The sequence below is a fragment of the Carcharodon carcharias genome, chromosome 7 (genome assembly GCF_017639515.1).
Source record: "Carcharodon carcharias isolate sCarCar2 chromosome 7, sCarCar2.pri, whole genome shotgun sequence".
Taxonomy (NCBI): Eukaryota; Metazoa; Chordata; class Chondrichthyes; order Lamniformes; family Lamnidae; genus Carcharodon; species Carcharodon carcharias.
The window spans coordinates 85,028,528-85,043,553 of NC_054473.1; the positions used below are offsets into that span (position 1 = coordinate 85,028,528).

The 15,026-nt window shown below is 43.7% G+C and overlaps 1 protein-coding gene across 5 annotated transcripts in view; it reads right to left on the reverse strand.

The window, feature by feature from the left end:
- ip6k1 (inositol hexakisphosphate kinase 1) overlaps positions 1 to 15,026 on the reverse strand; it is a 120,041-nt gene that overhangs the window by 76,963 nt on the left and 28,052 nt on the right. Inside the window, exon 1 of one of the 5 annotated variants that reach the window (XM_041191266.1) lies at positions 13,878 to 13,897. The exons of 3 other annotated variants lie outside the window; for them this stretch is intronic. The gene's annotated coding sequence lies outside the window, so the exon portion shown is untranslated. Of the gene's footprint in view, positions 1 to 3,992; positions 4,044 to 13,877; positions 13,898 to 15,026 lie in introns of those variants that run through there. One more of the 5 variants, XM_041191265.1, reaches the window with a different exon arrangement.

A 15,026-nucleotide genomic window follows, 5' to 3' on the forward strand; every position in this document is an offset into this window, starting at 1 on the left:
ACAACAGCATAAGTAAGCATTTCATGCTGCTACTATGCAGTAACTATGCAAGTGGTATTTCCCACTAACAGGATGCTGCCGTCAGTCCAAAAAGATGTTTGCCTACCATACAATTGAGCAATGTAGTGTATAAATTTCAGTGCCGGTGTGATGCCAGGTATATAATATGTACCAGCGATTGGCTGATCAAATCAAACAGCATGTTTTTTTGACTGTTCATATGTACTCAATCAAACGTGCTTACAAAACCCAAAACAAATCGTCTCCTTTTAAATGTGATTCTGAGATTGGGCAGCACTTGCTGAACAATCCCAAGTGTGCTAATAGCTACACCAACAACCAATTTGAGATTTAAGTTGAGCTTGTAATGTGGCTCATTTACGCTTGCTCGAAGCAAAATACATAGGGACCTATTCTCTGTTTAACAACAGCTATATGTTCAAGCCTTGCAGCTGTTTTGAATTACTCAGGAGCTTGGGCAGCCTATAGTTCCCTGTGGCTTTCTCCATGGCAACGCCTCGTCCATTCACAGTTGATTTGCCAACCAATCAGCACCCCTTTCTTCTGCAGCATAAATTGGTGGGATCGTTTGAAATTTGGCATTTGTCCTGATGAGTGGAAGATGAAAAACTTGTCTCTCTTTTCAGCAATACTCAATTTTAACATGAGACAGAAACAGTCTGATAGAATCATTGAATAAGAAACAGGAAGTCATCATTCAGCCCATCATCTCTGTGCATAGTAAGGGAACAATGATAAGGGAACAGTGATGATGATAATAACAAACCTCAGAATCAGGTGATAAAAGATGATGTGGGCCCATTCACACAGCAATGGTAAGAGTTCAAGAACAGAGTGTTCAATGAATGTTTTGCTTTTGAGATAATGAGGAAGGAAAAGATCTTGGAAGCAATAATGCAACAGAAAAAATGTATCGTATAAAATTTTAGAGAAATGGCAAAACAAATCTCTCGGCCAAGAGGGTTTCCACAGCATGGCATGAAAAGTATTCCAGAGTTTCCTGAACTTCAAGATAATGCCAGATCATTGAATGATTGTAAACCCTCTGCCTATTCAAAAAAGGAAGGGATAAACTAAGAACTACAGGCCACTGAAAGCAAGAACATTTCTAAAATCTATCAGAGATAGAATAACTAAGTGGAAAACTAATTCGGAAATTAGTATGGTTCAGTGAAAAGCAGGCCATGTCTGGTTGAATCTCATACAACGTTTGACAAAATCACCAAGCAGCCCATGTCCAAACGCAGCAAGACCTGGCCAATATCCAGGTTTTGGCTGACAAGTGGCAACTAACATTTGTGCCATACAAGTGTCAGGCAATGATCATCTCTAACAAGAGAATCTAGTGTCACCCCCTGATATTCAATGGCATTGGCATTGCTGAAATCCTCACTATCAACATCCTGGGGGTTACCATTGACTAGAAACTGAACTGGATTGGCCATATAAATACCGTGGCTACAAGAGCAGGTCAGAGGCTAGGAATCCTGCAATGAGTAACTCACCTTCTGACTCCCCAAATTCTGTCCACCATCTACAAGGCACGAGTCAGGAGTGTGATGGAATACTCCTCCGTTCCTGGATGAGTGCAGTTCCAACAACTAAAGAAGCTTGACACCATCCAGGAACGGCCCACAAACATTCACTCCCTCCACCACCGACGCACAGTAGCAGCAGTGTGTACCATCTACAAGATGCACTGCAGGAACTCACCAAGGCTCCTTAGACAGCACCTTCCAAACCCACGACCTCTACCACATCAAAGGACAAGGGCAGCAGATGCCACCGTCTGGAAGTTCCCCTCCAAGCCACTCACCATCCTGACTTGGAAATATATCGCCATTCCTTCACTGTCACTGGGTCAAAATCCCAGAATTCCCTCCCTAGCAGCACTGTGGGTGTACCTACACCACATGGGTTACAGCAGTTCAAAAAGGCAGCTCACCTGCACCTTCTCAAGGGCAACTAGGGATGGGCAATAAATGCTGGCCTAGCCAGCGACGCCCACATCCCATGAATGAATAAAACAAACTAAGGTGGGGGTACAGAAGACTCAATAAAGGTTGGATACACTGATTTTCAGAAAGCTTTTGATTAGGTTCCCTACCAGAGAAAGTCAATTAAAGTCGACTGTGTGTAGGCAACCTAACTTGCGACATGATGGGAAACCAGATGAAATAGGAGGTTGGGCAGAGGTTAATGGACCATTCTCCAATTAACAAGCAACAAAGGGATGAGTGTTGACATCCCTGGTTTTCACTCTTGGATTTAGGAATACACAGCAGTATTTCTAAGTTTGCAGGTTATGCTACTGGAAAAGGTAGAGTGACAAAGAATGCAGAACTGTAGAAGGAATGCACAAAAGCTTTTTTGCAGGGACTGGTCTCTGATTTATTTTTTAAATTTTCAATCCATTATACAGGGCTTCGTCAAGATTGAATAGAGTGGAAAAAAAACATGGCAAATCAAACAGCAATCAATTAGGTATCAGCATCCTTGGAATGTAAAAGGGGAGGGTAGGCTTAGGTATGGGGAGGAGTTTGAGAGGGAGATATGACTTTTAAAGCCAAATGTGGTGATATATAATTCATCTGAACACTTCATTCCATTATTCATTAGGCACAACGTTGTTTCCTGATTCAGATATTCTCTCAATATAGATTATCCATAAAAATGGACGAGCACATTTAAGCATTTAAATTACCGAAGTGTTTTCTAGAAGAAGTGGTGCCCATGGCTCAGTTGGTAGCATTCTCATCCAACTCAGAGGTGGAGGCAGTGTTTAACTAGCAATCCAGAAGTCCAGGCTAATGCTCTGGGGACATGGGTTCAAAACCCACCATGGCAGCTGGAGGAATTTAAATTCAATTAATAAATGTGGAATATAAAGCTAGTCTCAGTGATGGTGTCCATAAAATTATCATTGATTGCTATAAAGACCCATCTGGTTCACTAATGTTCTTTCCTTCTTTAGGGGATGAAAGCAGTCATCCTTACCCTGGTCTGGCCTACATATAACTCCAGACCCACAGCAATGTAGTCGACTCTTAACTATCCTCTGAAATGATTTTTTAAAAAGGTGTATGTTTAGGCCTCACTCCAGAACTTAAGGACATAATCTAGGCTGAAACTTCAACAAAGCACTGAGGCAGCTGCTACAGTTGGAGATGCCGTTTTTCAAATGAGATGTTAATCCGAATCTGTCCTCTCAGGTGGAATTTAAAGATTTCATGGCACTGTTTGAAGAGTGGGAAGTACCTCTGGTCAACATTGCATTCCCAAATACCACATTTCAAAGAAGTAGGTCATCATTTGTTAAGAGCTTTGGGACATCCTAAGATCGTAAAAGATGTGATGTAAAGTCACAAAGTTATTTCTTCTACCAATCATTTATTTTGAAAAGACTGTATCTGGTGGTCTGCAGCTGCAGTACTGGGCACAAAATAATCGACCTTGACTTTAGCTCTGTAAACAGAACAGCTCATACCAAAGAAAATACCACAACTTGCCAGCTCAATTTTGAACATTTTAAACAGAAAAACAATACTGCATCTAGATCTGGAAAATTGCCTGTAACAAATTGTGCAACACAGATCAGAAATCTGTCTATATTTCAAACACCATAACCCCAAAAATATGTGCATCATGCCACCGAAGGATGTGTAATACTCTCTCATTTCCAACCCAAAGTTCTGCATTGACATCAACTATATTTGTAAAGGCACTGTTTACTTATATGCAAAAAGGTCTGCTGTTGCTGAATATACTGAAAACCCTTCAGCAGGACAGTTGATCACATAGTGCTGCTAACAATCTCTACTGAAGCTCTGAGCCCAACAAAAACTACAATTACATGCAAGATATGCTTTGGAAGGCACTGAAAGTTTGGTCTGTGTAATATACTTTTACGAATAATTTCCTTTCTCACAGGATCGCTATGGCCACATTTAGTCTACTAACTTTTAACTTACTCAGACAAAAAAGCTGCTGGCAGATCCGAGCCCTCAATCAGTCAGCTCTCAGTTGCTTCCCACACACTGCTCTCAAGCATCTGTGAAACCACAATTGTGCAGACAACGCCAGCATGAACTCCTTTCCCATAATAATGACACGTATGTTAGTCATTAGCACTTTGCAAAGCACCCGCCCTCCCTACTGATTACACACATCTAATGCTTGAAAACAAATGAGTAAATTAGATCAGAGAAAGGTAGGCAAGCGAATCAGCAGTGTGGCTTGAAAGACCACAAAGGTGACCCAGCTAAGAGGCTTTATTGCTATAACAAACCAGTTGCTGGGGATTAAGTGCTTTGCTGAAAAAGATTTTCACACTTTAAATCATTTCTACAACTGCCGACTTTCCCCCTTCCAGCCTTCCCCTTACCTTTTCTCATGAAATTTCAGTTGCTGGTTTATTAATCTCCAGAAATTAGGGGTTGAGTATTAAACACAAAATTTGATCAGAGGAAAGCAGCCCTTTGACTCAACTGATCACATCTTTGGGGAAATACCAATCCTACTCTCTTCACACGACAGCACCAGCACAACCTTAACAATAGCCCCTGAGTTCAAGATCAACAGAGTTCAAGATCAACACCATCAAAGATTTTAAAAAGAACTTTCATTTACATACAACTCCTTTCACAATCTCAGAATATTCCAAAATAGTTTTACTTTTTGAAATGTAGTAATTTCATTAAATAGGAAATGCCAGGAGTAAGAGTGTTACTATTGAGCCACAGCCGACACCTAAAAAAAATCAGAACCTCACCAAAATTCCTGTATTGCAACCATCTGCGACTAATAAAACAGCTACAGAGCCAAACACGCTGTCTTTTTACTCCATTTCCCTGCAAGAGACAGTGACTACAGGTTTCCCCTACCCGTGGCCAGGGCAGAAGATGAAAATAAGTGACCCAAGCATGACAGTATAGTGGCTATAGCCCAGGGCTAGGTACTGTGTTCAGAACCATATGCAGCAAGAGCTGGACAACATTCAGGCTTGGGCTGATGCGTGGCATGGAACACTGGCACCACACAAGTGGTGAAATGACATGAAATTCATGAAATGATCATCTCCAATAAGACAGAATGTGACCATCTTCCCTTGACATTCAATGGCATTACCATCACTGAACCCCCACTTACATCATCCTGGAGGTTGCCAGTGACCAGAAACTGAACTGGTCACATAAATACTGTGGCTACAAGAGCAGGTCAGAGGCTGGGAATTCCAAGGTAAATCCCTCCTGACCCCCGAGAGCCTGTCCACCATCTTTCAAGGCACAAGTCAGGAGTGGATGGAATGCACTCCGCTTGCCTGGATGACTGCAGCTCCAATAACACTCAGGAAGCTCAACACCATCCAGGACAAAGCAGCCCACCTTGCAGGTGTGCCATCTACCACCTTAAGCATTCACTCTCTTCACTAGCAACATACAATAATAGCAGCGTGTACCATCTACAAGATGCACCAAGGTCTCACCGAAGTTCCTGTGACAGTACCTTCCAAACCTGTGACCTCTACCATCTCAAAGGACAAGGGCAGCAGATAAATGGGAACACCACCACCTGCAAGTTCCTCTCCAAACCACACACCAGCCTGACTTGGAACTAAATTGCTGTTACTTCCAAAATCTTGGAACTTCCTCCCTAACAGCGCCGTGGGTGTAACTACACCATGTTGACTGCAGCAGTTCAAGAAGGCAGCTGACCACCATCTCCTAAAGGGCAATTAGGGATGGGCAATAAATGATGGACTAGCCAGTGATGCCCACATCCTGTGAAAGGATATATTTAAAAAATCCCAGTGTGGAAAATTGTGAATGTGCTTTCAGTAAATCCAGTAATTTCTGGCACCAGAAAGCTCTTGGATTGCCATTAAGAACCTACCGATCACTAATGTCCTTGAAAGAAACTTGCTATCCCTAACACGGGCTGGCCTATGTGACTCTAAATGGTTGATTTTAACACCACCAGGGCAATGACGGATGGGTAGTAATTGCAACCTATATATTAAAAAATAGAACTACCTTCTCCAAAGTACTAATGGGAGAAACCTGGGAACAAGCAAACTGTCTAGTTCATGACATTACAACGGTGAGAGGGTGTGGGTGAACCTTAATGTTATTACCCATCATTCATCTGATGAGTCCTGAGCCATTAAAAAAAGCATCAAAGCACCTCATCAATTCCTCAACAAGAATCTAAGGAATGCTTCACATCAGCTTACAAGATCTCAGTTTTACAAATCTATTAACTTTTCTAAGGGATGTGGTGGGCAGACAAGTGTGTTTCTAGGACCCCCAAGAGTTATCCTAGCAGGAGTATAGCTTCTGGTACGGCCACTGGAGACAGGCAGGCTGAAAGTAGGAGCCGGGGTGGGGGGATGCTGGTAGTCAGACGAAGAAACTGTTCAGGTAAAAAAATGTCTTTGGTTATGGAATGAGACAAGACAAACGAGTCTGTTTCAGAGCAGCAAATAGAAAAACATCCACACTGGAGAACCGCAATCTGCTGAATGCAAGGCAAGGTGATTCTCCATTCGGAGTCAACTACCTTAATCTCTACTTCTTGTGTAATCCAGGGAGCTCTGATTTTGCTTGTCTACTTATCCCGTGTGGGAATGTACCTCAACTGTACCCGAACCATTTCCTTTTTAAGGCAATGGGGAGACTATGTGCCCAAGAAGCAGAGATCTCCTTTAAACATTTTTATATTTTTTACATAAGCATACGTGTTCCTAAGTGAAGATCCTCTGCAATCTGAACTAATCTTTTGGAGTCTGAGGTCTCTCTGTAGATTGTTAAACAAGGGAAATCACAAGCAATCACACAGCAGCCATCTGCGAGCAGGAATTTGAACACTTTGAAAACAAACACCAAATGGAGGGAGTAAACCTAGAAAACTGATTGACTCCAAGCAGGCCATCCTCCTGTGTGACCATGGTATACAGTAATCTGTGACTCTCACAATGCAGACTTTCCAGAGAAAAGCCAAATCTTCAAAAAAAAAATAAAGTCTAACTATGGATATCGCACACATCAAACTCTAAAATACTATTCATAACGCACACTGCTCCTTGCTACAAATTCTACAATTTTAAGTTGAAGGCCTCGTCACCGTTTTCCTAACCAGGGGAAATAGTCATCAAAACTTTTTATAGGTGCATTACACTGAGGATGAAGTGTCACATGGACTCGAAATGTTAACTCTGTCTCTCTCCGCAGATGCTGCCAGACCTGCAAAGTTTTTCCAGTATTTCCTGTTCTTACACCGAGGGTGAAACTGATCTCTCCTTGCAGGCATCCAGCAAACTGATAAAGAACTGGTCAAAGTTGCCTAGCGAGGTGAAGCACGTTTTAAAGTCAGTTAAAAACAACAATTCATATTTAAATTGCATCGCTAATATAGTAAAACATCCCAACATTATTCAAAGAGCACAAACATAGACAAAAATTGCCAAGCTAAAGGAGGCAACATCACAGGTGACCCAAAAGCTTGGCCATAGACGTAGGTTAAAAGCAGTGTCTTAGAGAGGTCTCAAAATGGAGAGGTTTATGGAGTGAATTCTAAAGATGGTGGCCCAGATGGCTAAAGGCATGACCGCCAAAGGTGAAGCAAAGGAAGTGGAGGATGCACAAGAGACAGCAGAGTTGGAGAAACGGTGAAATAAAAACAAGAAAATGCCGGAAATACACAGCAAGTCAGGCAGTATGTGTGAAGTGAAACAAACTTAATATTTTGGGTCAATGAATGCAGAATTGCGGGAGTTTGTAGGGGTGGATCAGGTTACTGAGATAGGGACGGACAAGCCATGGACAGATTCAAAGACAAGGATTAGAATTTAAATATTGCGACATTAGTGGGTCGGGAGCCAATGTAAGTCACTGAGCACAGAGGTGATAGATGAACAGGACTTGGTGCAACTAAGGATAAAGGAAGAGTGTTGTAATAGAGGTGGAAATGGGCAGTTGTTGTGATGCAGATGATATGGGGTCAGAAGCTCAGCCCAGGGTCAAAGAGCATGGCTAAAGCTACCTGCAGTCTGGTCCAGCCTCAGACAACTGCCAGGAAAGAGGATGGAATTGGTAGCTGGGGAATGGAGTTTGTGATTGAGGCCAAAGTCAGGAGGCAATGTCGGCTCACCCTGGACTGAGTGTCAGACAAGCAATATGACAACACTGAGACAGTGGAGGTGAAAAAAGGAGTGGAGGTGAGGAGAGGGGTGGTGATGAGGTAGAACTGGGTGCCATCAGAGAACATCTTACCACATGTTTCCAGATGATGTCGCCATGGGTGAACAAGAAATAGGAAGAGGGTCAATGATGGATCCTTGGGGGCACTCAGAGTTAATGATATGATGGTGGCCATTGCAGGTGTTCTCTAACTATAACTGGATAGGTAATAGTGGAACCAGGAGAAGGGTGTGCCACCCAACTAGTCAGCAGAAGAGAGGCATTGAGTGGGGTGACATAGGCAATTAAGCACATCATATTGCTATGGTGCAATCACTGAAGTGACCTGGTAATGGTTTAACACACTTGGCGTTATATTTGCACTCAATTGTTTTAGATATGATTACTTGTAAGGAAATAAATTAACAATCCAACATTTTTCATCAACAACAACAGGGGCAGACACTGGAAACATTCAATGGCAGGAAGCCTCTGGGAAGAGGTCAGAGGAGCTGATGTTTCGGGTGTGGGCCCTTTGACACAGACACTGCCTGACCTGCTGTGCATTTCCTGGTTTTCTTTCAGACTTCCAGCAACTGTTTTTTTTTTTGCTTTGTTTATACATATAGGGGCGGCAGCGGCATTGTCATTGGACTAGTAATCCAGAGACCCAGTGGTAACGCTTTGGGACCTGGGTTCAAATCCCACCACGGCAGATGGCGAAATGTGAATTTAATAAAAATCTGGAATGAAAAGTCTAATGATGGCCATGAAACCATTGCTGATTGGTGTAAAAATGCCATCTGGCTCACTTATGCCCTTACCCGCTCTGGCCTACATGTAATTCCAGACCCACAGCAATGTGATTGACTCTTAAAAAAAAAAGACCTCTGAATGAGGGCAATTAGGAATGGGCAATAAATGCTGGCCTATCCAGCGATGCCCACATCCCATGTATGCATTAAAAAAAACATCTTTCATTCACCATGGAGCTGCTTCATGGGGTTTCCAGCAAATCCATATGGCATTTAAAATAAAGTCTATTTCACGGAATCATAAACACTTAACTTCTTTTCATACCTCCCTGACTTCATGGAAAGAAGAGGTGTAGTATGGAACTAGGCCACAGGGACTCGAGCTGTAGGAATGGTCTGGGAAGGGGAAAGGAGGAAACAGAAAGTCAGCTATCCTCTTTCCATACAGTGACTCCTGCTGGAAGCAGAAATTGGGGCAAGGACAGAATCGCACTTGGCTGTGGCAGTCTCCCCATAATCAAGCTTTTACATAAGAGTCCACAGCACAACAGCAACACATTCAGCTTGAGTGGTCTATGCCGACGTTTATAATTGACATTAACCTGCTCGCTCCCTATTTCATCTAACGCTATCAGCATATAGTTCTAATCTGTTCACCCTTATGTGTTATATTGGTCAGGCATTATAAAAAAGCCTAAAAAGCCAGTGGGTGGAGGCACTGGACAGCAATGCAAATAGATGAATGTTATTTTGTGAAGTCTCCTTGTGATGGAGGGGAAAGTCTGGGAGGGAGGAGAGAAAAAAATCCTCAAACTCAATTTCTATTGTTCCCAAAACCATGGAGGTGGTGGTGGTGAAGGAGCAAGTGAAACAGATAGCTGCAGAAGGAATTTATCACAAACACATGACTGCAAAGGTTATGAGGGTGTGCTCAACAATGTGACACTTTGTATAAACTATATCTTGTACAGCCACTGATTGATGATAGTGTTGAAAAGTAGATCCAATTGCAAATAAACTGTGAGAAGCTCCATTGGATAATCCACAAGCATCGCAGGAATATTCCATTACAACTCCCTTGTGGAATGACTGAGGACAACAATCAGTAATACGATCATATTTTTCAGAGCATCGCGTGAATGAAGAAACAATATTTACCTAAAACAAATGGCAGAAATGTTGTGGCTGCTTATTCAATCAGATCAGCGTCAGCATTGACTGAGGTTCAATCGGGATGTCTCAAGGTACATTGGGGCAGTGAGCCTTGCAATGTGGTCTGAGGTGCTACTCACAGCCATCCACTTTACATGTACCCCTGGGCCAGCTTCCATTCACTGTGGGAAGTTGGCCTAGCTGGGATTGAATGTGGACATTGCTGGCACAGCCAGCATTTGGAGCCCATCCCTAATGCCCTTGAACTTGCTAGGCCATTGCAGAGGCAAGTTAAAAGTCAACCACATTATTGTAGGTAAGGATGGTTTCCTTCCCTAAAGGACATTAGTGAACCAGGTGGGTTTTTACAACAATCAACAATAGTTTCATGGTCACCATTACTGAGATTAACTAGATTTCAATTTAAGATTTTAGTACTTGCGTTAAAATTCCACTAGCTGCCGTGGAGGGATTTGAACCCATGCCTCTAGAGCATTAGCCCAGATCTCTGGATTACTATCCAGTGACATTACCACTATGTCACCATCTCTTCAAGTAAGGTAGTGTTTGGGAATGCGACCATCTATCTGCAGAGTGGAAGCCTCTGCTTTTGGCAAATCTGAATCTAATTTAAATCTGAAATCCTCAACACCGCAGCTACCTAAAATCCTGCAGGTTTTAAACCAAGTGTAAGTTCTTGTCATTTAAAAAAATGCCTTCCTGCCAAACAGTAGTATGTGCAACTTCCCACTAGCAAGTGTTGCTGCAAAGATATCTTCAGCACATATCAAAGAACTAAAAAAACTGGCAGCAATTGAGAATATAAAGCAGCAGGGAAAAAAAAAACACAAAAGTGCCTATAAAAAGCAATAAGCCATGCCAAGAAAAATGAAACCGACAAGAAACACCGCTACAGTAAACTCCAGAAAAATTCAATTGAAAGTGAACTTGGGAGAGGGGGAAAGAGAAGGAAAAAGTTAACTGCAGGGAAACTATCCGCTGATCCTAAAGGAGAGTTATCAAAGGGAAGGTTTTTTTAAATAGGAAAATGTTTCCAGACAATATGCCAATGCTGAATGACAGCTACATGTAGTAACCCAAGTTACTGAACTGAAAACACTGGTTCCTTGGCAGCAGCTGACCCATGCCTCTACCATTTAACCTGATACCATTTTAGTTACCTTGCAACTTTCACACTGTGATGTAGCTTTGACACTAAACCAATATAAAAATTGAAGGTGCTTTGCACCTTGATGAATAGCTTGGTGAGGCAGGGTTCAAACTGGAATAGAAAGCTAGTTTCAGTAATGGTGACCATGAAACTATCACCGATTGTTGGAAAAACCTACCCGGTTCACGAATGTCCTTCAGGGAAGGAAATCTTGCCAACCTTACCCAGTGTGGCCTATATGTAACTCCACACCCACAGCAATGTGATTGACTAGCAAGGTCAGTACAAGGGCAATTAGGGATGGGCAACAAATGCTGGCCTTGCAGCGACGCCCACATCCCCATAGGAATAAAAACGCCGAATAACATACAATTTCTCAAACTTCCACTATTAACGTTTCACTGGGAGCAAACAGCTGCCCCGTCATTTATAGAGTCATAGATGTCTTCAGCACAGAAAAAGGCCCTTCAGCCCATCAAGTCTGCACCGGTCAAACAAGTACCTAACTACTCTAATCCCATTTTCCAGCACTATGCCCATAGCCTTGTATGCCATGGCATTGCAAGTGCATATCCAAATACTTTTTAAGTGTTATGAGGGTTTCTGCCTCTACCACCCTTTCAGGCAGTGAGTTCCAGATTCCCACCACCCTCTGGGTGAAAAAATTCTTCCTCACATCCCTGCTAAACCTCCTGCCCCTTACCTTAAACCTATGCCCCCTGGTTATTGATCCCTCCACCAGGGGAAAAGTTCCTTCCTGTCTACCCTATCTATGCCCCTCATAATTTTATATACCTCAATCATGTCCACCCTCAATCTCCTCTGCTCCAGGGAAAATAACCCCAGTCTATCTAATCTCTCCTCATAACTAAAACTGTCTAGCCTAGGCAACATCCTGGTAAATCTCCTCTGCACTCTCTCTAGTGCAATCACATCCTTCCTACAATGCGGATTCCGGAACTGCATGCAATACTCTAGCTGTGGCCTAACCAGCGTTTTATACAGTTCCAGCATAACCTCCCTGCTCTTATATTCTATGCCTTGGCTAATAAAGGTAAGTATACCATATGCCTTCTTAACCACTTTATCTACCTGTCCCACTACCTAAGGGACCGGTGGACATGCACACCAAAGTCCCTCTGATTCTCGTTACTTCCTAGAGTCCTACCATTCATCGTGTATTCCCATGCCTTGTTTGTCTTGCCCAAGCGCATCACCTCACACTTATCCGGGTTAAATTCCATTTGCCATTGATCAGCCCATCTGACCAGCCCGTATATATCCTCCTGTAATCTAAGGCTATCCTCCTCACTATTCACCACGTAATGTCATTCCATGTCATCTGTGAACTTACTGATCAACCCTCCTACATTCAAGTCTAAATCGTTTAAATGTACCACAGAGTAAGGGACCCAACACTGATCCCTGTGGAACCCCACTGGACACAGGCATCCAGTCACAAAAACACCCCTCGACCATCACCCTCTGCTTCCTGCCACTCAGCCAATTCTGGATTCAATTTGCCAAATTGCCTTGGATCCCATGGGCTCTTAACATCATTATCAGTCTCCCATACCATCATTATCAGTCTCCCATGCGGGATCTTATCAAAAGCCTTGCTGAAGTCCAAGTAGACTACGTCAAGTGCACTGCCCTCATCTGGACTAACTTCCTATTTCTATACTCACTGGTGTGTGGCACTGGAAGTAATCCAGAGATTACTACCTTTGAGGTCCTGTTTTGTAATCTGCTTCCTAGCTCCCTAAATTCTGCTGACAGAACCTCATCCCTCTTTCTACCTATGTCATTCGTACCGATATGTACCACGATCTCCGTCTGTTGCTCTCCCCGTTTAGGATACCCTGCAGCCGTTCAGTGACATCCTTGACCCTGGCACCAGGGAGGCAACATACCATCCTGGAGTCATGTCTACGGCCACAGAAACGCCTGTCTGTTTCCCTTACTATCGAGTTTCCTACCACTGCTGCTCTTCCCATCTTTTTCTTCTCCCCTCCCCGTGCAGCTGAGTCACTCATTGCCATGATCATAGCTGCATTCCCCAGAGGAACCATCTCTCTCACCGTTTTCCAACACAGAAAAACGGTTCTCGAGCGAGATGCACCCTGGGGATTTCCTGACTACCTGCCTGACACCTTTCTTCTAACTGATGGTCACCCATTCCCTCTCTGTCTGCACTTCCATAAGCTGTGGGGTGACCACATCTAAAAACAAGCCATCCACGAAACTGTCAGCCACGCGGATGAACCTCAGTGCCTCCAGCTGCTGCTCAAGCTCCAAAACTCGGAGCTCAAGTAGCTGCAGCTGGTGGCACTTCCTGCACACGTGGTCGGTCTGAGCGCAAGGAGCATCTAGTACTTCCCATATGTTGCAGGCATTACATAACATGGAACTGAGCTGCCCTGCCAAGCCTCTAGTTGAAAAGAAAACTCTTACTTTAAGTTAAATACAGTAAAAAAAAGTGAAATTATTTATGTACTTTAAATAAAAACTAGAACTCTTACCTTTCCTTTGCTTAATCTATTTCAAACAGGAGAAAAACTAGAGGAAAAAACTGGAGAAAAACACTTATCCACTACTCACCAATCACCTTTGCGCTGACGTCACTTTTTGAAGCTTCCCCACACTCACGCTGGTTCTGATTTCTCCGCCGCTCTCTCGCGCTGTCTTGTGATGTCACTCTTGTTATTTTCAACAAGAACTGGCTGCAGGACACTCTTCCCAGACTGCTTCACCACGATGCTGACTGCAGGACGCTCTTCCCAGACTGCTTCACCGCAATGCTGACTGCAGGACACTCTTCCCAGACTGCTTCACTGCAATGCTGACTGCAGGACACTCTTCCCAGACTGCTTCACCATGATGCTGACTGCAGGACACTTTTCCCAGACTGCTTCACCATGATACTGACTGCAGGACACTCTTCCCAGGCTGCTTCACCACGATGCTGACTGCAGGACACTCTTCCCAGGCTGCTTCACCGTGATGCTGACTGCAGGACATTCTTCCCAGGCTGCTTCACTGTGATGCTGACTGCAGGACACTCTTCCCAGGCTGCTTCACCACGATGCTGACTGTAGGACACTCTTCTCAGCAAAACTAGACTTTAGAGAGCAATTAACCCAAAACTCCCTCACTCACCAGCACTGAGCACAGACTCCTAAATTCCACCAAGTGCTATGGTGGGATTTGAACCCATGTCCCCAGAGCATTAGCCTCAGTATGTGGAATACTAATTCAGCGGCATTACCATTATGCCACATCTCCCCCAATTTTAATTTAAATTCCACCAGCTGTCATGGTGGGGTTTGAATTTTTGTCCCCAGAGCATTAGCCTGGGTCTCTGGATTTCTAGTCTGTGACATTACCACTATGCCATCATCTCCCCTTCTTTAGCCAAAGACATCAGACCAGTGATCGCAGCTATGTAACAGATACTGAAGCATAACATGGCTTGGCTGTAAAACATTAGACAGGGTTCCTTTGCCTGATCGCTGGATATAGCCCGCAACCACACCCCCGCACCCCCCCCCCCCCCCCCCACCCCGCCCTGCCCGGCTATGAAGCAAGTCTGAGAGGACAATGGGTGCTGATATGATCGAGTATGGACAGGATGCCCCTCCACGGTTAAATACGCTGCTGACAATTGTTGTCTAAGGTCATACATCAAGACCAGGTACTGGAGGGGGGAAAACAGCAAAGACAGGTCAAAAAAGCGTGATTCCAGATTCT